The sequence below is a fragment of the Hermetia illucens genome, chromosome 1 (genome assembly GCF_905115235.1).
Source record: "Hermetia illucens chromosome 1, iHerIll2.2.curated.20191125, whole genome shotgun sequence".
NCBI classification, from domain to species: domain Eukaryota; kingdom Metazoa; phylum Arthropoda; class Insecta; order Diptera; family Stratiomyidae; genus Hermetia; species Hermetia illucens.
The window spans coordinates 139503952-139527603 of NC_051849.1; the positions used below are offsets into that span (position 1 = coordinate 139503952).

Sequence of the window (23652 nt, forward strand, 5' to 3'; positions counted from 1 at the left end):
TCAGCCAATGGAGAATTGCATTATGAAATTTCTTCACCCATTAAGGCAACATGGATGATGTCGCGTTCCACAACTGTTGTTCTTTGTGATCGATGTATCAACGAACGTCTCAAATCTAAAATTTGCCGCAATGTCGTCCGTCTTGCCGCTCTATATGGTTCTGAGTGTTGGCCGACTATAAAAGACAATGTCTTGCGGTAATAGAGACAAAGATGTTGTGTTGGATTAGTGGCGTAATACCCGAAATGAGGATATCCGCGATCGATATGGGGTTGCACCGATTGTGGAAAAACTACGAGTGAGGCGTCTTCGATGGTATGGTCACGTAATTCGCGCCAACGAGAATTCACTTGCCAAGATTGGTCTAAACATTAAAGTCGATTGTCAGCGACCAAAAGGCCGGCCAAAAGAACGGTGGCTTGATGTACTGGATGGGGATTTGAAAGCCTCGCGATTACATTCAGATCAGGTATTTGATAGAGTCAAATGGCGAAATCGATCACGACGAGCCGACCCGGCTTGGGACCAGGAGAAAGGCTGTAGAAAAAGAAAAAGGAGTAAGGGAAGTAATGCTTCCCTTGCTTCCAATGCCGTCACGCCACTGCTACCTATTTAAAAATAAGTATTGGTGATGATACCCGGTAGTAAGTTAGTGGGAGAATCCGTCGAGAACTTGCCGCCTCATCGAGCACGTATGCAGAATGGTGTACTTCTGCATGAAGGAAGCCAATATCTGTGGCTGTATCGGCAAGTCATCCGTTCCTGGTATAACTTCACCCCACTTAGAGGATTGAAAGATCGATCCTTTGGAAGCGAAGAGCAAGCAAAGGGCTAGAAGCTCCTTGCTGTAAAAATATGCGCGTAGTGAGTCAACTTGGCGTTGATGTTGTGCCGTCACGTCAACCACGCCTCTGCCTCGGATATCCCAACATCCGTTCCCTCCACGGCAAAACTTGGATGATGCGTTCGAAATTTGGACATTGTAGTCCATGTCCTCCGCTGGATTTTTTCCAGGTCGGCCTTTGTCCACGACATTATTCCGAATGCATAAGCCAGCGAAGTGATAACGAACACATTCAGTGTGCTTACTTTTTTCTTGAGCACAACCACAATCACCATGAAACTCCCACTAGGGGGGCCAACCGCAAATAACCGAGCTGTACTCACATACAACGAGAGTTCACCCGAAGTATGAGAGTCCAGGGTCTTTCCCGGTTCCCATGGTACCAGTATACCCCTGGTAAGGTTTCGTGACCAATTTGCCACTTCAGATGAGTCCCCGTGCAGACTCGGGTCTGATCGCCCTAATTACGCCTTTGGAGCATTCGTCTACTGCATCACGGCCGGCGAACCAAAGTGAATACAGCGTCTCCCGGTGCCACCACTATGGAGGTTCTCCTCGGCCACTTGGTTTTGGTTTGGCCGACAGGGTTGCCGCCCCGTCTTCCTCACCGCCACCTCTGAGCACCGCCATACAGAGCCAGAACTCAACGAATCCCTGTGAAAGGTGCCTCTTCATACGCAGATGAAGTGCCTATACCCACAGATGAATGCACTGACTGCCGGCAAAAACTTTATTAGTTTGGGTTCAGTGGGATACACATCAATGAACATCGATATGCGGGACGTTGTCAAAAGCCTTGGCATATTCGATATTATTGTTATTATTATGTAAAGAAAATGGTAATGATCCTAGATAGGTCACATTATACAAATTAGAATAAATTGTCGAAAAGAAAACGTTTTGATGTCCACTAATCGAGCTTAGGGTCAAGCGGGGTGCATACAGTAAGCTTGTTATGTGTACATGAAAACCCACGTCTTTTCCTGATGAGCATACAAGAGTTCATTCATGATGAAAGTACAACAATGGCCGCGAAGATCTCAGACAACGGAAAATGGACCAAATCTGAATTCGCATTTTGTTAACAATCCTGACGTCCTAAATATTTTCTGATATCATTTTTGTGTTTAGTACATCAGATTTATATATTATATTTCAAGAGGGTAATAATGTAGCTCAAAAGGAATTAAGTCATTATACACAATACAATTCGCTAAAAAGATAAATGGAAGGAAGTCCTCTATTTCAAGATGACTGATGAGCGAGTCGCCCTAGAAACGCATAGTGCAAAATAGTGGAGGAAGATTGCAAGCTTTCCAGGAAGTAGAATGAGCTAAATCGCATTTTAACACGGATGAATGGCAGTCATGTATGGTGCAAAAAATTCTTTTTGGATATTTTTTGGAAGTGCTGGTTACTTTCCTATGCGGAATTTAATTACTGGAGTATGGTCAGTTTGGGAGTCTACAAATCATTCTATTGTCCTCCAAATTACTGGGGTGCATTCAAACAGCTTTTGCTCTTGTATGCAACCCACCCTCTATTGTATACCGCTCCTACTGAGCAATCCAATGACACCGGGTTCAAATGTTGCCTTTTTGAGAAACGCGGTAGATATGCACTACGTTGCTTTAAAATGTATGACACGTATACAATCGCTTCCCTTCCCTTATAATAATAAAGTTTGCAAGCAAACGTAGAGCAATCGCGAATCGTCGAAACGTGACTTAGTCTTTATAGTAACACGGATCCTCAAATCGAGCATTAAATCATATGTTATAAGGCTTCATTATTTCAAAAGTACATGACACGTATGTGTACCAACTTAGCAAATCAAAAATATGTTTTGTTGACATAAGTGGGGACTAAATCAATATTATCAGCTAAAAATATGCAAACCGAGGTATTTAGGTATTTTTATAACCAAAACATGATTTGCATTACACTGTCATTAACTTCAAACTAAACATGAGAATCGGAGGTGTATATATATTAACTTGGCACAGTGAATGTTCGAGGTTGCTATAACAAAATTCAAAAAAAAAATAGTTTCCTTCACAAAGCTCGTATCGGACATCACCCGGATTTTCCATTTAAGTCTTTCAATCGTTCCCTATCTATGTCTTTCGCCGTGTCGTCCTACAACATCGGAGAATGTGAAAAGTACAACACATTAGTTAGTAATGCTGTGTCGCATAATCGAAACTAACTTCTCCCAACAAGCCATGGCAAACCACATTAGGAAAGCAAGCACCAAACTGCGCTAATTTCATTTCCCGCTTGCTCTCAATTATTTCTCAATCAGCCAACTCCCTGTCGGATTAACGAGCTCCTTAAAATCCTATTAGGCGCTCACATGTTGCACATGTTCAACGGTCCCATCATTCCGACCCCTCCATAGTCCACCTCGTAAGTAGTGGGCCCAGCCGTCTCTCCGCCTCGATTTCTCCGGTTCCCCTCAAGAATGTGATCGCGCATACCAGCCTAAATTAAAACAATTTATGGAGGCCATAAATTAATTTCTATAAAATCGATATCATTTAAAAGGCAGGTAATTGAAATTTATTCAAGTCGCTAAGCGAGTGCTGACCCGCGAACGGGCGAAGGAGACGGTTGTCCAAGAAAGTGCATTGCTTCGCGACGTACCTGTCGTGAGCACTGAACCCCACCTCTCAGGTAAGACTTCGCTATTGTGCCGCCATACGTTTTGTTGACGGAACCGTACGATTAAGGCGCGTCTACAATGAATAATATAGTCCCTCCGCACACAGGCATGCTAATCATGAAATGCAGCCCGGGCACCGCAGCAGAAGGCAGGCAGCCAAGCTTTAAATTGAGTTAATTACCTGCTCTTAATTTGTAAGAAGGGGGTACTAGTGGCCAGCGACAAAGACCTGAAACTATCATAATATCTCCTGGAGCACGCCAGCCCAGATAACGAGCCGGCATAGCATCTACCGCGCGAACAGGTTCCTGCTGTTGGCGGAGCAAGGTTGTGCGACTGCTAGGAACCGAGCATAAATCAAGAGCATTTGGAACGGGTCCGCGAACTCCGCCCCATCTTCCCAAAAGTGAAAACACTGTGCCATTGATGCACTCCATATTATCTTCTTAAACGCCAGCTTCATCCAGCGACCTTCGACGATTGGCCCGATTCCGCCATGAGAGGAGCAGCTGCAATATTAGCATGAGGCGGAGCCAGTCCGGAAGGTAATGTTGCGAGGTGAGGCTCCTCCTGCACAGGTGTTTCATGCATGCACTGGGTGTTACCCATTCCCGTCGTTATCTACCTGTTTACAACCAACACCTGAGCCAGTTCATACATTACGACGTGTACCTGGGCGACTCACCTTACTGGTTCCGTGGTCTTACTCGACTAGTCGTTTTATAACGCTTGGATTGTGCGGTAGTACCGGCGGGACGGTTTCAGTGACGCAAGCGAAGTTCTTGGGAAGAGCAAAGATTTCCAGTTCGGTTTTTATCAGATGTTGTTTACTGACTTTTTCCACTTTCGTCCTAAGGAGCGTGAGTTCGAGTCAGGCACCCCTTTCTGCTGACTAGCGCCTGTTGTACTAATCTATATACACGCGCATACACAGTTATATTGGTGTGGAACGAGTTGTGATAGAATTTGAGCCCTGATTAGGAGGTTCAATTGAGTTTAGTGCGAATCTAACATTAATTTGTTGAAAATTGATTACAGAAATTGTTGGTAGTTGATACAGTTGAAGTGGTGTTTCTGCAAGAAATACATGGATTATTAGTTTCCAGATTAGCCCCCAAGAGACTGAAAACAACGGCAATAAAATTAGCTCTTTCAACTGGGTAAGTGGAAAATGTGAAATTCTATTCAATTTATACAAAAGCTAGAAACAAGTTACAAGAAACGACCTCCTGTTCTCCTATCTTGCTGTAGCTCAAATGAAGAGAATACGACAAGGTCCTTACTACTCTCGATTTTTTCTTCTGACTGGGTTTTTTTTGGATGTGCGGGATTTCCGCATTAAGGTCCTTGCATTTGCATCTGCAAATCTGGATTGGTTATCCTTTGTTTGCAATGCAGCAGATACTTTTTTTAGATAGCCCCGAAAATATGCTGACTGTACGAGTATATCTAGATTTACTGGAAATGCCGACCTGTTTAATTTTTCATTGGTGTTGATTCATTAATTAAATTACGTTTATAAGTATGAAAAAAATGTTGAGTGTAACCGGTTGATCAATACTATATCAACTTATCCCAGATGAATTTATGAATGAATGTATCCAGATGATTTGTGTTGACAGAGTTCATTAATATCTCCGTTTCTTTTAGCTCATGATTAGAGCCTCTTCTCCCTGATTAAATTTTCAATATTCAGTGTTGGATTCTATTTGAGTGGATGAGGTAATCACTAAGTTGGCAAATAAATCGCGCCGCCAGGACTTCAATTAGGCGTTGCCATTGGTTTTGTTCAATGATTTCGTGCTGAAACCGAAATTTCAGATTTTAATGTCTTTTATTAAACAATCTTGATTTTGAAATTAGCTAATTTAGGGTGATTTCTGCGTCGGGAAAGTGAAATTTTGTATCAAAGTTAGAAGCGTTACAAAAGTCAACTTAAATGTATCCAATTTATTTACAACTTTGAGTGCAAAAGTTAAGTAACTTCTGTTCACATGACACCAGCTTTACCATTTTACAGCCCTTGGGAATGTTGTATTTTTTATGAAAGTGGCAGCCATCTAGTAGTAATTAAGAAGGTCGACATTATTCTGTTTTACATTGGAAAAAATGCTGGTGACCTAAGCTTAAAGGTCAAATTACTTTAAGGATCTTGTTGGTCCCTTCATTATTAATAAGTGCATTAAAAGATTTTGTTACAATAACCCTCTTTTCCGCCTGAAAAACTACCAAGAGGCGTGGTTCAGACTAGAGTCTCCTTGTTGATGCTCTTTTCTGGGATAGATTAAATAACGCCAGTATAACGCCCCGTCTGCTCCTTTGCGGAGTATAGGCCATCATCATAATTTCTTTGTGATTATTTCGTTTCTCATCTTTATTTTTAATGAGAGCAAAGAGATTGGAAGGCATACGCTCTACCCTCTTAATCATTGCGCTATCCAAATTGTCTAGGTGCTCTCATGGCCCTGCCTGAAGTTACCTCTTTAATGTCATTGTTCATTCTGAATAGGGACTACTGGAATATACACACTTTAGACAAGAAAGGTTTGTTGTTTTCTTATAAAGTATTCCGTAATAACATGTATCCTTTTGGACTGTATAGGAGTTATACAAATACATACTGTTCTTACTTGGCGCTATCTAGCCCCTGACTTTTCCTCGATGAATGAAATAAAATCGGTTCCGTTCGAGATTATTTCATTTGACTTCTCCCTGACTTTCATGAAGTTTCTACGAAGAATAATTTTGAAGAGAAGGGGTGAATTTTGCACTATAACTGTCAGCAGCTAGCTGCAAATCGGGAAGTATCATCTTTTACGAGTTTCTGGCATTGGATGAGATTGCAGCGATTGAATGTTACCAAACTTAATAAATCAGACCATTTGATCTGGGTAAAGTTCAGGCTTGTAATAATTATTTCGATTGGCGGTCGCATCTTCGAGAAACAGGATTCACCCAGTAGTGACAAAATAAGTTTAAATTAGGCACATGTGATTTCAGGTGTCGACCGAGAGTTGTCGGTTATCGGACAAAAGTATAGTTGACTAGAGTAGGTAGTCTTTCCGTATATTCTAGTTTCAGATATGGAAGTAATTTACTGAAAAACTTCATTAACAAAGAATAGGTCAACTATTCTTCGCTTATTCCTTAAGGAATTTTGCATTATTGTTGAGTGAGTGATCGGTAACCTCTGCTTCCACTAGACAGGGTGGCAGTGGCTGCTACTAGTCACTGATTGACTATTTCTTTTTTCTTTACAACTTGTCGGTGGGTTAGATTCAGCAATAAGTGCGAGGATAATGAAACTGAAGCACAGCCCAATTGAAAGACAATAATAAGAAATAGACTCCATGGGAGTCCCCCAAATGGGAGTTCCGCAAAGGAATGAACAGGAGTTTTACTCATGAAAGAGCTATGGAAGACCGGCTTTTTGAAGTTGTTCAAATTTTACAATTTTGATATTAAAAAATTGAAATTAAATACACACTGTAGACTTTTCGGTTGTATTTACCTTACAATCTATCCCCTTTTAAATCGCGTTGTTGATTGAGAGGTTGAGGTACATGAGGGTTCGGAAGAAAGTATACACACTGTTTTGGATCGGAATCGATGAAAATGTACTTGCAGAGATGGTGACTTTATGACGTTATGTAGTATACCCCCCTGCAAAAAAGTAGGGTGGTTTCGTTTACTGCCGATAACCTACCCCTCTTCTTCTTTTTTAGGCCTTGTGTAGTTTAGTATTATTTTCGGTTCATCTAGGTCGAGTTCGTAATTTTTTTGAGTCATAGGCTTGGTCCAGGTGGAGTCGAGATTTGTTCGCTTCCCATAGATTTCGATGTTCAGGCTAAATTTGGCCACTGAGTTTCTCCGAGCGCTTAATAGTATACCGTGAATATGTTTCCTCGCAATCTTGCACGATGACGCATCTTCAACCTAGTTACTCATCCCGTTTTCTTCTCCTTCCTCAAGATTTTGCCGAAAGTTCATACTGGTCCCTCTATTATTCTTATTTTTATCAACGACCACCTCTCTTTTCTTATTTAACGGTTATCGGAATATTTTGATGATTTTAAAGGATTGTATATGTAATGTTGGCTGGTAATCTCAAACGAAGACATCATTGAAACCTGTGAAAGAAATTAAATTTCTCGAAAATTCCTTCTGGTTCCTCTGTCCATAACCGACCGTTCCTACAGAAAAAATTAATATTAGGTTTTTTAACCTGACACATGACGTGTAACCACTTCGGCCACGGTGCTCCCAGGGCAGAGGTGAGGCAGCGCCTGATGAGTTGCCTCTGCCCCGGACGAAACCGCAAATCCTAAATTTTTGCATCTGGGGTGCTTGCCCAAGAACTAGGGTTCCGTGGACCACAACCGCGAAAGCATGTTGCTTTCCAACTGGTCCAGTCCGCCATTAAGTGGATGGCGGACTTAGGAATCCCTCAATTCCTAAACAAAATGTTCACATGTTTTCCTTGCCAGTGCTGCAGAATACATTATTGAAAAAGTGAGATTATAGTGTGTCGATAAACAGAACGCTTTGTTTGTTTTTACCTATATTTTACAATATTTATTTTTTTAATCGAATACCACGAAGCTGTTGTAACAGCTTTCTGGCTGAGGGGTTAAAGTGGAAAGCTAATTTTCCTGTATACTAAGTTACCTGGAATGAGATCTCCCCTCTTACTGTGGCAATTTTAAGATCTTTTTGGATGCTTTTCTTTTTCATATACCAAGAAGCATCGGCGAACATCCATTGTATCCTAAGCTGTGATCTTTCTAGCAACTCGATATTAAAAGGGTCCGCTGAACCTCACAGCTGAATTTCGTAAGTCCATATTGGCATTATGATGGCATTGTAGGTTGATGTGGCGTTTGCAAACGTTGAGGTTGGATTAGGGTCAGTTGGTAGATCCGATGTATAGATGAGGTAGAATATTGGCTCAAGGGCACTACCCTGATGGATTCCAACATAAACGTTAAACTTGCGAGATGTGATGCTTTTATATTTTACCCTAAACTTGTGGCAACATTTTATGTGCTGGAAGCAGCTTCTTTGTTTTAAAAACCAGACCTTCGTGCTACACTTTGTCGAAAGCTTGCGCACATTCAAAAAACCGCTGAGCAATACTTTCTATTTTCCAGTGCACTCCTTACCTCAGAGACGATCTTGTGAACTTGATCGATTGTACTATGCTTATCTCGAAAGACAAACTGGGGCAGAGGAAGCATTTTGTTTTCCAGTAGATGTGGTGAGATTTCTGAAAGTAGTAGTTTTTCGAACACCTTCGAGAAGATGGGTAGTAGACTTATGGGTCTGTAGGATGTAACCTGCATTCAGTTCCTTCAACATTTCCCGTAATCAAGTCATAACCTGGGTTTTTTTTTCAGCTCACTTGTTCTTTATAGTATAGTAATTGGTGGTCGAATTAATTTTTTTTTGGAATCCGTCTTGGATGCAGAACATTTTAACGAATTTCGCCTTCGGTAACATCCTCATAATGGCTGGTATACGTTCTAAGCCTTTTGCATGTGCTGTGCAACATATTTCTGTGCAATCCATGAATAGTTGCCTATTCTGTGACGATTGCAAACAATGTGATGTTTATGCGATCTGTTCACTTGCTCTGACACAAGTTCGTATCACAAAAGCTTTTTAACTTTATCAAATGCTATGTTCAACGAGAGAGGAAGCAACTGCCTGGCTCAACCTAGCAGAAAGTGAAGATTCGACGAATGTCATTTGGGAAATTTTAAATGACCGTAGTCCAGATCTGCATAAAAATAGGGACAATCTTATCACGACTTCAGAAAAATTGAAGAATTTTTTCGACTGTACGCGAGACGAGACATAGTGACATAATTTGATTTAGACGACAGGAGGCAAAGGTTTTAACAAATGGGAGTTAAATGAGCAGAAGATCGGTTCCAAGGAAGAACGGTTGGGATTGGTGACCTCCTCTACCTTTTCTTCCGCGTAAATAAAGACAGAAGAAGGGGCCATCCAGTATGCTATTATGTAATTTGAGGCAAAAAGGCCATTTGTATACAAGTAGTAACCGAACTAGTCGTAGTCATATTCGTCCGAATGTTAAAACGAAGTAGAATCCTAGAAGTGGGAGGCTAGCACAGAAAAAGGAAAAAACATTCAGAATTCTCTCTGCAAGCGAGGAAAGATTTTTCGTGTTGCTTGAAGGAAAAAAATATTCGGGAATATGCTAGAAAGCTAGCAAAGATTGCGTCAATAAACTGAAACAGTTACTTTTGGCATACTTGGCATAAGGTTTCTTTTTGCGAGCTTATTTTGCAATATTTTTATTAAGATTTCTTACATTCTCTACACAAAGATGTGAGTCAGGTGTCGACTTTATCTTATCATCTATTATAGAATGCGCAATATGTAATTTTGTTACCTGCTATTTTTTTATTTCCAGTGATTTAAGCGAGTTTTTGTTCTTTAAATCTGATTTATGTTCACTGAACCTGTTTTTAAGATTTAGTGTGAAAGAAAACCTTATTAATTTCTGTCTGCCTGAATGCCTGTCTTTCAGTCTGTCTGTTTCGCATCTATAATAGCTTACTCCGAAACGGCTGAACCTACTGTCACGAAAATTGGTGAGAATGGTTTATGAGTCCCTTTACATGCAGTGAGTCGGATCATTTTTTATTGAGTTTAAGGGGGGGTGCTCCCCATACATGTGGAAGTGGTGGGGATATCAAATGAAAGGGCTCAATACTTTTCAGAACTAGTCGAAATTTGTATATTATCATAGATGAGATGAGGTACCGTTCTAAGTTAGGAATAATTCGGATAAAAATATATATGTATCTTTTCATATGCGAGTGATATTCTGTTTTGTATATGAAGTAAAGCCGAAATATTCAAACGAGTACTACCAACCTAGGTGTACACACGTATATATATGTATGTAAGCACTAGTAACCGGTAACGGGTAACATTTGTTTGTTTAGGATGATCATAACAATTATGTCTTCAATAAGTACATACATATATATATCTTGGGATTTGGAAATGGAAATACGTGAAGGAATATTTTGAATAGTTAGACATCTATGCCACATACTAAAAACATAAAATTATTCATACCTGAAGCGTCCAACTTTTTATATCTCGAATTGTTTAAAAATTGTTTCGCTCTTCCCAAATATACAGCCTCTCCTCGTTGGTTTTTGCCCCGCATGGTACCTTATACACCTTGACTTCTCTAGAGATGGACATCATTCAGTTTATCTTCCCATATTACACGGAGTTCTAAAACATCTCTACTTGTCTACGGAGTTTTGTAAGAGTTTTTCCAAATCTCGCGATTTAATTCCTAGCATGTAATTAATTGGGAGATAACTTTTATGTAGTGAATTCTTCACGGTCTCTGTCTATTAGGGCTCTGACTCTCCAAATCTGAACTGCGGACAAGCTAGCGAGGGTATGTTGATGAAATACTTCAATAAAGGCGGTAAAGGTTTTAAGGGTGGCCTTATAGTTAACGACAGTCAATCCGGATAGTACCATCTATAATCTATGTAGTTACTCTACTATTTTCTACCTCGGTTGAATTGGGTGACCCTGTAATCCAATTTAGACACTTTGGTTCAATGATTTGTTAATAAATTGAAACTGAAAATTAGCAAACGCCAGTCGACAAGCAAACTCCTTTTACCGACTTTACTAGTGCACCTTTTTTTGCCGAATTCGTAGTGGAATTCAATCATATCTGAGCTAGTCGGACGAGTCATTTCAAGACTTAGTCGTAGCCTACGACAATAGGTTTCAATTTAATTGTCATTACCTCTTTATTATTTTGTATTCCTGTTAGGATTGCAATGATACATTCCTCACATCCTTCAGAACCCTGAATATTGTTCTGCAATTTGGCCCCTCTTTCGCATTTGTGGCTCTATCTAGGTAGTTTCTGACTAAAAGCTGTAATAACAAACAATTACACATGACTTTCGAGTTCATCCAGGACTGAGGCAACTCATCAGACGCTGCCTCACTTCTTCCCTAGAAGTAGTTGACAGAAGTGGTTACCAGGTGTTATTTGCCCCTTATAAGTTATAATTCATAAACACAACAGGAGTATGGCTTAAGCCGGCTTAGGCAGATCTAAATTTTATTTAAGATTTGAGAACGCTGTAAATTGTCTACACTTTCTTGCCGATTTAGATGCTAGCCCAAAACCGGAGAAGTCCCTGAACTAAAAGCGGTGGGAGAAAGTTTCTTCCCAATTGATCCGGTCCACCATCAAGTGAATGCGAGCTCAAGGCTCCTTAATTCCAAAATAAAATTTTGTACTTTTCACAAATACTCTTTGAATTCAACTGTTCCTCTAAAAGGAGGGATGTTTGAAGGGTCCGAGAAAAATGGTGGCCTGAAAATTGAATGTTAGGGTTCACATTGGTGGTCAAAAAAGACCTTACAGCCAAGTTCCTTCAGTATTTCGTGAGTCAACAAAAATGCACGCTTCTGGAAAATTTCTTCTCAAAATATGTAAAGATGAAATTACCAGAACATTGTATGCAAATTGAGTTAGCAAACACAACCACAGGAGGTGACTGCTTATTCAGCTGGTGGAAAATTATACCATATTTGGACAAGTAATAATTATTGTTTTCATTGTTCGTAATCATTCATTAATATTTGCCGAATTTAAAGCTTACTCATAAGGTGTGCATTCGAGTACATCGGCTACTAATGTATCTATTGTACAGCCTGCATTAATGGGAAAAGTAACTTATTGGATATCCCAAATTCTTTATGTAGAGAGAACGTTTGCTTGGTATGGTTAATATTTTAATCGTAGCATTTATTAACATGTGTCTCCTGCAAACAAAATTCAGAAAATTGTGCTGTTGAGGAAGGTCCATTTAATAATAAATATGTAAAAGTGGATTATTACGATCTAGAATAGCAATGACCCGCTTCGAAAATCTCTGAAGGAAATAAAAGCCGACAGCATTTTTCTGACTGACTATGTAATTATAATACTATACCCTCACTAGTGTTCTACCAATTTCTCTGCGTAGTCACCGAGATTTCGTCTTGTATGGCCCGTTTCGATTTGCGGGACACGCTGCCAGAAATCTTTTTGGTACTATCAGCATCTTCGCCAGCTTCTTTATTATTATTTGGCTCACCAGTCTCGATTATCTCAATCGATCTTCTCTTTTCGATGGATGAAGGCGAGCTTTCGTAATTTTATTCTGCTTCATTGTGTACGGCATAAAAAAGTCGCCTACTTGCAGAAACTCAGTAGGACCTTCCATTCTAAAGTGTTTAGTAAATTTTCAGATAGCCATGTCAGGTCTAAGTTTTCCAGCGAAAACCTAGCAGATGATTGTCTTATAGAGAGGAGACCTCGTCTTTCTATGTAATGTATTTCAATTTGGTAATGGGGGAGCTGGGAATCTTGCTTTATTCTTAACTGAATTTTCATTTTTATTACGGGTACTTCGTATGTACCCTCAGAGAGCTTACTTCCTAAAGTTCGCAAAGTTATCTGAATTTTAGTTATGAAGTGTGGTATTCGAAACAGTGGACAACCGCGTTTTCCTTTGGGACATAATTTTAGTTTTATTGTATGTTGTTCTCAGTTCTACTTACTTTTGTTCTTCGTAACTGTTCTGGGAAGTTGGTCTCGCTTTAAAAAAGGAGCATGAGATAATGCTGACTTACGCCACTATAAAGAAATCACTTCGTGATTATAGTGCTTTATATAAAGTGCTACTGGAATTAAAAGTTCAACCGAATCTATAAGGGATAAAATAAAGCGTTGAATTAAAATTCTATCTGAAGTTACAGGAACTTTCAATTCGATGCTAGGATTGATGCATGGCGATTGTCTCGCGTCGCACTCTTGAATTTGACATGAGGATACAAATTTAAATTGTATCTATGGATGGAATTAGCATGTTAGTAATGAAACTTGTTCAGTACAACATACGCCACAAGACTTTTTAGACGACTTATAGAGGTGTTCCAGAAACTAGTGGAGTTAGGAACCGAAAGGAAATAACGCGGAGCTTATGATTAAAATGTGTAGAAAACATCGCCATGTTCGAGCATAATATTAAGAAAGTGAACCACTTCGTCCATTTAGGTAGCCAATTTCCTAAGGCTCGGGTTATAACCTTTCAGAAAAAATGAAGAATTTTTTAAAACGTTGCAAAAGAACATCGATAATTGATACTTTGATTAACTTCCAACAAGAGATATTTGGTCCAATTTAGCTTTTGTAACGTGTTGAAAAATCAACTGATCATTCTTTTGAAAGGCATAAAGGTGGAACTAGGACAAAAACAATGTACTAATAAAATTAAAGGAAGTCGTTCGACAAAATTGTACTAAAGATCAAGATTCAATTTATAAGCCCTAGTAATATGATAGAAGGGTATGAAACCTTGATAATGGCAAACGTATTGGAACAATCAGTCGTGGCTTTTGAATGTCGATTTCTCTGAAAAATATGTTAGTGACATACTGGGCTGTACAAACTTCTTGACGGCTGACCTGGTTGAAAGGGTATTTGAAAGTGTTGCGGGATGTGGTCGAAGTGTCGAGTATATTGGAAGCTACGTCTGAAGAAATGGAAAGGAAAAAAAGCAAAATCGTTGTTAAGTGCATTCTTCTTATAATAATTGACAACAGACAATTTTATTCTGTTTCGTATCGCCGGTATTGCCTTAGCCTTTTATTTTTGCTAACTAAATGAAACCTGCTGCGACATCAAAATCACGTGTATAGTTCAAATCACGTGGCAATATACTAACTTAGATTTGGGCCCTAATCCTTTATAAGGGTTACTATATAGTGCAATTGCGTCCCACCAGTTTATAGATTAAGTAAGTCCAATTCTTCTTCTTTTTTCCTGCATAATAAAAGAAAAGTTAGCAGAAGATTTCGTATTTAGATAGAGCTGTCTGCTATGAAAGTGTGATCATTGCCATGGATGGTCTTATCACCCAGCAGTGTCCTCTTTTGCGTGTTTTAATTTTGCTATTGCCTGTTTTAGTTGCGGAAAGTACAAGCATAGATTTGACGTGGGCATATGCGCAGTCATACCAGCGAATTCATGCCTGTTCGGATAATGTTTTTGAGAGATCCTTTTGAGCTTTATACATTTAAAAATTTCGGTCCATTTGAACTTTTTTAATTTTTTGACTATGGATACATACACAGTGGGTGTACGACTAGATAGTGCGTAGGGCGATAAAAAATAGAATGGAATTAAGAAAAATTACAAATTTTTGGGAATAATAAAAAACTTGTTTTTTCTTATTCGCTAGTGTTGATATTTTTATTTTTGCAAATACCAATATTTCGGGAACCACTTGTTCCCTTCATCAGTGCTAATAAGTGGCTCCCGAAATATCGGAATTTGCAAAAATAGAAAGATCAACACAAGCGAATAAGGAAAAAACAAACATGAACACGGTGGTTAATTGATGAACGACCCGAGTCACCAAATTTTCTTCCGATCATAGCGCGTACGAGTGCCAGGCCTGTATGCCGACCAAGTTCTTTGTGTGAGATAGTGTTAGATCACCGAACTCCGATGGTACGAGGTAGTGAGGTATTGACGGGGTTTGGAGGTTTTGAGTAACAGTGGAGTTCACTTTCCATGTGCTACTCCGATATAGCAACACAGAAAGAACACTAACACAGAACAGTCTCAGTTTGATCTTGGTGTAGAGATAACTCCATTTCCAGATTTTAGATAAGGCAGCGAAGACGAATCTAGCGTTGTTAACGCGTCGGGCAACATCCAGTTCGCCAGTGCCATCGTCGGGAGAAACCACGCCTTCTAGACATACAGATTGGTTTCGATGCTATGCCTATTAATGGCATATAGACTGAGAACTTTTGTTTTGTTGGTGTTTATCTTCAGTCCAACTCTATTTGCTCCTCTATCCAAATCCAGAGCCATTTGGCCCGGTGAGAGAGTCAACAGAAGTCATCAGCGCAATCGAGGTGTTTGAGAAAAAATGTCATCGTCAATTGAATTGCGCTACGTCCCCCCGACATGTCAGTATGAGGAACGTTACCGATAACAAGATGCAACCCTGGCGGACGCCGCGTTGACGCGTACGTGACATTTTCTGCCATCACCTGCCGTTCTGATAATAATTATTAGTATCTCCGGAATGCCCCTCTTGCATAGAGCACTCCAAATACACTCCCTGTTCACCCTATCGAAAGCAATGCAGGGGAATTTGGAATGGAAACCAGCCTACTCTCTGGCGATTAAGCTTTCAAAATGTTCCTTATCGTGTTCCAGGATTACTTTAACTATTATCTTTGCCTTTTTTCTCCAATTGCCACACTCAAAACGGGCCCCCTTATTTGGGATCATGACAATCGTCCCCTTCCTCTACTCTCTAGGAAAGGTCTCAGATTCCCAAGATTTTCGTACGAGTGAAAGCAGCAGATCTACAGTAGCTGCAGGTGAAGCGATAAATAATTGATGGCCGAAATGATTTCTTTTCTGCTTGAAGAAACAGTTCGTATCCGCATGTTACCGCAACGTGCCATTTCATCCATCAGAGGAAGAACTTCACCGGATGTTATACGGTTAAGAACCGTGGTGAAATATTTTTCCACTTCTTTAGCTGTTCATAATCGTGGATGAAAAGTCGATCATTCACTTCCTCCGCAGGACTATCGAAAGATTTGCGACCACATGCAAACTCTTTTCTGATGCGGTGTACATTTCTGAAATCATTGCAATCTGTGGCATCTTCTGCTTCCCCAGCCAGTGCAATAGCAAATTTTCTTTCGCCGGCGCGTACAGTACGCTGAACTCCTCGGAATATCGCTCGGCATTGGAGTTCGAACGCGTCACGCCTGTTACCATTCGCAGCGGTCAACCTCTTCCATTTTATGGTGATCTCTTTCGAGGCCGATGCCAGTGCTTCTTTTGTTACTCATACCCAGGAGACAACTCCTAAATCTACTGCTGATCGCGAACTAGTAGATCTAATTGATCGTACAATTTGCCACCAATGACGAGCAAGGTGTTGTCTGATTCTACCATGGCATGCAGATCACCCATCACAATGCCAATGGTGTAAAACAAAACCTTACTAAAATCGGTTGACGGTCTCTCCTCTTCTCACAAACGGTTGCTCCTATTGGCATGAAAGGCGAAAGGTTAAAAGGTGGCAACTGTCAATTCCCTCGCATTTAGTGAACAACATCGTTATACGTTAAATTTAAGGGGGTCTCTTCTTTTTGAAAAAATGTAGTCTTATTGGTTATCAAATGAAAGATCTCCACTTCTAACGTTTGATGCAAAAGGGAGAGCTGGAATCATTTCTTTCACGGACCCATTCACAGGAGTTACCCAAGCCAAAAATCTAAAAGAAATCACGAAACATCACCATTATATGGTGTCTGAAGTATCCTCCGTTCCGATATCTGTTTAAGTAAGGTTAATAATAGTACATTATTATAATCTTTTGAAATTGACTGGAAAACCTTAGTTTTATCCTAGAGTTATTACCAGTAACGTCGGCTATGGTAGGATGTAGAGCATGATACTACCAAGCTTGGTGAAAATCGCACTATAACTAACAAAATTATAATAGTCCAAGTTGGATCTTTTAATGAATTTACTGGAACTAAATGACATACCAAACACATAAATACTGCGAGTTAGGTAAAAGTGAGGAAAATGATTAGAAAGGATGTACACAAAAGCTTTCAACCCTGGAGCGCCGAGTTACAGGTTGACAAATTGACAACATAATGAAAATTCCTGCAAGTCAATTCGGGAAAATCGCTGATTGTCATGATAACTGAAACTTTTCCATCTCACCATAGGGCCAAAGCTCTTACTGTACAAGACAATTATCTTGCCAGTCCTCATGTATTTCTTGGAGACTTGGGTTCTTAGCAAGAAGAATTGCGAACTTTTGGCCGCGTTCGAGAGAAGAATCCTCCGAAGAATTTTTGGCCCCCTACATGAGGATGGACGATTCCGTAGCCTACATAATGACGAAATCTATGAGCGATATCATGACCGTCAGGTTGTGGATAAAATCCGGCTTAATAGGTTACGGTTGCCGGGTCACTTAATCCGTATGGATGAGGATGATCTAACCCGGAAATTCTATAAGGGCAATATCTATGGTAGGAAAAGAAGAAGGCCTAAGATGGAGCGATGGCGTAGATCAGGACACCAGACAGCTTTTAGGGATATCGAATTGGTGGACCTCGGCGCAAAACCGGAATGTCTGGAGTTCCTTATTAAGGCAGGCCTAGATCGAATACCGGTTGTTGCGCCGTTGATGATGATGATGATGATAGCTGAAGAAATTGGCCTTCCTTTATTGCGGGGTCTTAAGGATCTAAGTGAAGCTGATATTTTCCTATGGTAATTGGTGCCTCATCCAACCATTATTAAAGAGGTAGCGTAATTTTCGAGTTGAGGATAAATCACAGGGAGCAAAATGCGTTCCCGTCTCAGGCAGATGACAGTATGACAATAAAGGAAAACTGTCTTTGAATTAAGATCCAATTCTAGCTCCTCGATGATATATTTTTTTTTGGCAATCAGTTTATTTTTAGGGGCATAGACTACCTCACCAGTTTTGCTGGTTCGCCAAATGTGTGAATTTTTTAGGACTTGCCGGGAAGCTTAAACTCCTATTGCTGCGCTATGTGCTTCTAGTTGCATTTAGTATCAAAGGTATTCTAGAAAAAACTTACCATTATCATGGCAAAGGTTTACTCAACAGTAAATATTTTGATCTATGATGAAACAAGCCTTAGGTACAAATAAACTAAAATATAAAGAAAGCATTCCGCTCAATAACTGTTTATATTTCGATTTCGGTTGCTACTTCGTGTTAGCCCTGATGCGAACCGGTGAATTTTGTAATGTGATGTGTATGGGTTCGGAGTACTTGTTCCCGTTTCTCCGAAAATGAAGTAGGATATAAGTAAGTGCATACCGATCTCTCAATTGCTAATAGCTACCTTAGGTTAACCATTTGATCCTCCCCCATGTCTATCATCGTGACAATTTCAACTGCGTCGACTATAATTTGAGTTTACATTACCTTATATCGATGACCCCTGAATAGGGAAAGTATCCAAAAATGAGAAAAGTTAATGAAGTATTGATGAGCTTGAAAAAGACTTTATTTACTAAATTTAGTAGTTTTGATGCTGAGCTATATTATTAGGGAGAGTTTATTTACACAACCGATTCCGGTAGTTTACCAAATCGGATAAATGGAGACAGTCTTCCCAAAAGTCATGTTACGGATTGGAAAACAGGATAAGGTCCAAGGTTGCACAAACCTCCCAGGGTCTCAATTTCAATGCCAAGAGATCACGCCGCTTTGGGAATATTCTAAATTTTAGGCAATCTAGTATCAGATTTACGTGTATTGCAGTGCATATCTGTATATAAAATAAAAACACTTCCCGAGCTTCACCGTCAGTCTTACCACTTTTTGGAGGTTGAGGGAGGAATTTAGGGATCCGTTGGGATGCTGTTCTTCGTAACCAGAGTTCCCTGTCGGCGTAGTGCCCTCGTTGATAGTATGGCGATTTCTCGATGCACATGACCGCCACAGGCCTACAGCCTAAAATTAATTTTCATTAAAAATAAAAAATAAAAATAATAATGTTTCCTTTAAGAAGGAAACTATAATTCATCATATTCAATTGAAACACTGTAAAAAAATGATTACAGCAATAGCGTCATAATCAATAATCGTTATCGAAATTAAATAAAGTTTAATTAAAAATCAAACACAAAGGCGAGGTATCTAACAATATCTGATTAGGGTAGTTCTATGTATGCGGAAAAATACGTCATTACTCAACGCTGCAATAGAAATTTCCTAATAATGATGATAATAATATCGATTCCGTCATGTGGGACAACTGCCTCGTCCCGTGGATGTACATGCTAGCACTGAATCTACTTCCCTTCCGCCATGTACGGAGTACCGGGTAATCAAAAATCAATTGAACGCTGATTCCATTGACAAGATATCTGCGGTTGTAGTATTACATTCTAATTGAAACCCCCTAAAAATGTATGCCTGCCTGGGATAGATGTAATCGTAGTTTGCCGAGCAACGACTGTAGGTACAAAATCAACGGAATCGTAGCTTTGCGTTTCCCAGAACTTCAACTTCATCACATACACGCTCACCTGATCAGTCACATCGACTTTATTCGACTTTGATTTTGTTTGATTTTATCGAATTAAATATTTTCCAATGTCATATCAGCGTTGTGGGGTTTTGATTTTTCAGAAATTTCGGTAAACAACTTTTAATAAACTTCTACATTGTTGATAAGATATCGTGATCTTCTGGTTTGCTTTATTTTCGGATGTGTGCGTATCGACGTGTAAGGGGAGATACAAGACGATCTGAGAAATTATGTTTGGTTCTCGTTAGTCTTCTAGGCAGTCAGTCAGTTCACCAGGGGGACAAGATATTCCCCCGAAGATATAGGCGACAAGGGCTCTAAAAATTTAATTAATATTGTATCCCGGACGAAGTGTGTAACTAGGTGGGGACGCATGATCAACAAGGTGTGGACTTCCTCCGTTTGGTTTTGTACGAGTTGGACTGTCGATCAGCTAAGAAAACTGAAATATGTATAGCCAGAGACAGGTTTTATTTTTGATAGTGCGACTTTGCTTTTATCTATATTTTCCACACTGGGTATCACATGTACAAATAGTCTATGTCATGTCTGTGATATCCAAGGTTGATAAAATGGTTTGTGTTACTCCCGATTACAGATAGTAGATGGAGGTAAATATTATAGTTTAATGTATGTATTAGAGTTTCAGCCGCTTGAAGCAACGGAAATTGAAAGGAATAAAGACGAGAAACTTTAACTTGCTGAAAATAAGTTCAGTCCTTCAAGGACAACAATACCTATAATCAATTCACTCGAGGTGAAATTGGTCCTTGCTACAGCAAACATTACATGTTTCCTGCGGTATGCGAGGAGGAAAAATACGGGAAAACCACTCTATTGCTCGTAACGTGGTGATAACAGGTGTCACCGTAAAGTCTGAAGAGCTAGCGTTGGTGAAAATCCACTACGAAGAGTCGAAGAGGCCAAAATAGAACTGCCACTTCCTTAGTGTCCGTCAAGTTGAAGTTTAGAATATTTTCAAAGCAGGGCTTAATTATTATAATTACCGGAAATGATTTCATTACTAACATGGAAGACCAATTTCAGCTAGGACGACGAGATTCACTATGGTAAATTTCTTTGGAATGGCAGTGTAAAGCGGAAACTTTGATGATAAGAAATATCAGTGTTAATGTCTCTCATATTTTCAAGTTTGTCTAAAACCGATAGGACGATAGTAATAATAATCCTGTTGAAGGAAGAAGGAAGTGACGATCGTCACTTATGCTTACCTTCAACATTCTACTGCTGGTCCCTGATTAAGTAATTATTAATTAGAGAATACGATCCTCTCTCATTTTGGGTATTTAGTTGTTTCTTAATGTTAAGGCATTATTGGAAGTAGAAGTGGCGAAAAGGAGTCTTGCATTGCTTTCATACTCAAGAAATTAAAATATTGCAGATTTTGTAACGATGTAGAAAAAAGTCATCACATGTTGGTTCTGGGCTGGAGGAAGGCTTTGATTTGATAGCGGCGAGTTGCCCTCAGGAACCAGGAAAACCTTCTGAAGAATTGAGGGGTCTTGCTCCTAAATTGTCGAAAATGATTTAAGAATGGTATTGGATAGTCTATTTTAGGTGGCATAGAATAGCATAAAAACTGTTTTCCCTACGGCTCCCCTTCAGGGGTGAAATTGGCCTCCAAAGTAGGCTTTAAAATCAGCAGTCAGATGTTTCTTTGGAACATGTGTACTCTTGAAACTTTATTTGCACTGAGTATGTATCTTTTTTAAGGTTTTGTGTAAACACAAAACCTTATTAAAATCGGTTTACTGTCTGTCTGTCTGTCTGTCCGTCACACGCATTTTTCTCGGAGACGGTTATAGCGATTGATACCAAATTTGGTAAGAAGGTGGGAACTGTGAACGCTCACGCATACAATGAATTGCATCCTTTTACGTCGAATTTAAGGGGGGTCCCCATACATGCAATAGGGGGGTGTAAAATTTCTTTTCATCAAATATAGTCATGTGGGGTATCAAATTAAAGGTCTCGATTAGTACTTTTCAAAGTCGATCTTAGTTTTGACATTCGTTGGAAGGGTCGGGAACGCGGGGGGTTGAAAGTGATCACTTCTTTAAGGGGGCCATTCTCAGAAACTACCAAACCGAAAAATCTGAAAAAAATCAGGAGGCTGCCACTATATGGCGCCTGGGCTCCGAAATACCTTCTATGCCGATATCTGTTTAAATGAAGTTAATAATAGTATATTATTGCAATTTTTTGTAATTGGTTAGAAACCCCCCTTAAGTTCATCCTAGTACCATGAAATTTTGCAGTAATATAGGCTGTAATATAAAGCATAATCTTACCAAGTTTGGTAGAAATCGCACTATTGCTAACAAAGTTATAATACCTCAAATTGGTTGCTTCTTTGAAAATTAAAGGCTATGAATGTCAACATCACCCGAAAGTGGATACTCTCACATAATATATGGATATATTACGTGCTACGTACTAAGAAATACACAAAACCTTTCGTACCTGAAGCGTCCAGCTTCCGGTTTCCCGACTTGTTCTTTGAATAAAATACATCAATCATAAATTTTGAAGAAAACAGCAACCTTAGTTTCAAAATTCTCATGATCCAGTGCATATTGGGGTACCAAACTCCACTGGGGGCTCCAAAATAAAACAAATTTCACCAATATTTTTCGAGCATTCAAACTGTAGTTTAAAATAGTTTCGGGTTAATGCGGTACACAGAATTTTCGGGAATCGGTTTTTCGCGTTTCCTGAAAAAAGCCGTTTTTGAAACATGTGACTTTTGGAACTGGCCCCTGAATTGCTTTTCATATCTGAATAGATAAAAATCGAAAGGTTTTTCCTAGTTAGTCATTGGGCATAAGGAGCGGGTTCTTTAAAGAAGAGGCGCTATCAACCTCGATAGCAGGGTTTCATCCTTGTAAACCCTTTTTGTGTGTTAGATATTCGTCGGAACAATTGAAGTATACTGCGTTCAGGTGGAACGCCTCTTGGCGGTACTGAAGAAAAAACGTTCATCCCTGATTTATACTATCATACTTTAGTGTAATTGTTCTACACATCAATCATGACATTATTGCAAATAACAAAAACTGCGCATGCACCGCAGCCGTGAGAAGGATTAAAATAAGGATGTTTTAGGCTACTGGTGTCGTAGTCTAATATTGAAGTTGGGATTGTCTTCAGTTCTCCCGAAAAACCTTTCAGTAAGGTTGCCGGCCATGCATTTTTCTACAGCTTTCTATGAACATGTGGTCTAGGTAGGGTCTCCGTAAGATATACTATAATTGGTCGTATGAGAAATTTGTATAAATTCACTTTGGTTTTTTCTGCGAAGCATATACTAGATGCAATTCAATGTACCGTGTAAGTTGTAATTGTAAACTTCCTTGTGGATGGGTTTAGAAGCAAAGTACCTAAGCTTTCTCGGAAAAATTCAGATTGGATTGAGATTCTAAGAAAATATAAGCATATCATTGGCAAATTGGATCAGGTTGCTGCCGATGTCAGGGGTCGCTATGAAAATTTCATACGGAGTTGACTGGGAAATGGATCATTGTGGTATTCCCTAGATTATTGGCAAAAGATTTGAAATCTAATTTCCCTCACTATCCCGCCCTATCGGTGAGGAAGCAACTCTAATCATCGGGAAAGAAAGTTTGTTTTCTATTAATTCATAGATGACTCTAAGTGCATGCTAGGTTTGATTTATTGCTGAGCTTAAGACGGGAGGTCACGATATTATGAAGGTAGGCGGGATGTCTCATTAGACCGCAGTTGCAGCAATTTTGTGTTTCTGTCTTGAAACAGTCTTCACCAGTATGACTTTTTGTACAATTAACGTACCTGTGTGATCTTCTGGTGAAGAATAAACTTTACATTGAAGACCCCGTTTAGCTCCTGAGAGAGCTCGAAACTGGTAATATAAAACTTCGTTGCCTGAATTAATTTGTTTGCCATA

The 23652-nt window shown here is 39.5% G+C and overlaps 1 protein-coding gene across 1 annotated transcript in view; it reads left to right on the forward strand.

Annotated features, from left to right (window-relative positions):
- The first annotated feature begins 4189 nt into the window (after positions 1–4189).
- LOC119661795 (homeobox protein aristaless) overlaps positions 4190–23652 on the forward strand; it is a 167720-nt gene continuing 148257 nt past the window's right edge. The window contains exon 1 of the mRNA XM_038071280.1: positions 4190–4669. The gene's annotated coding sequence lies outside the window, so the exon portion shown is untranslated. The remainder of the gene's footprint in view (positions 4670–23652) is intronic.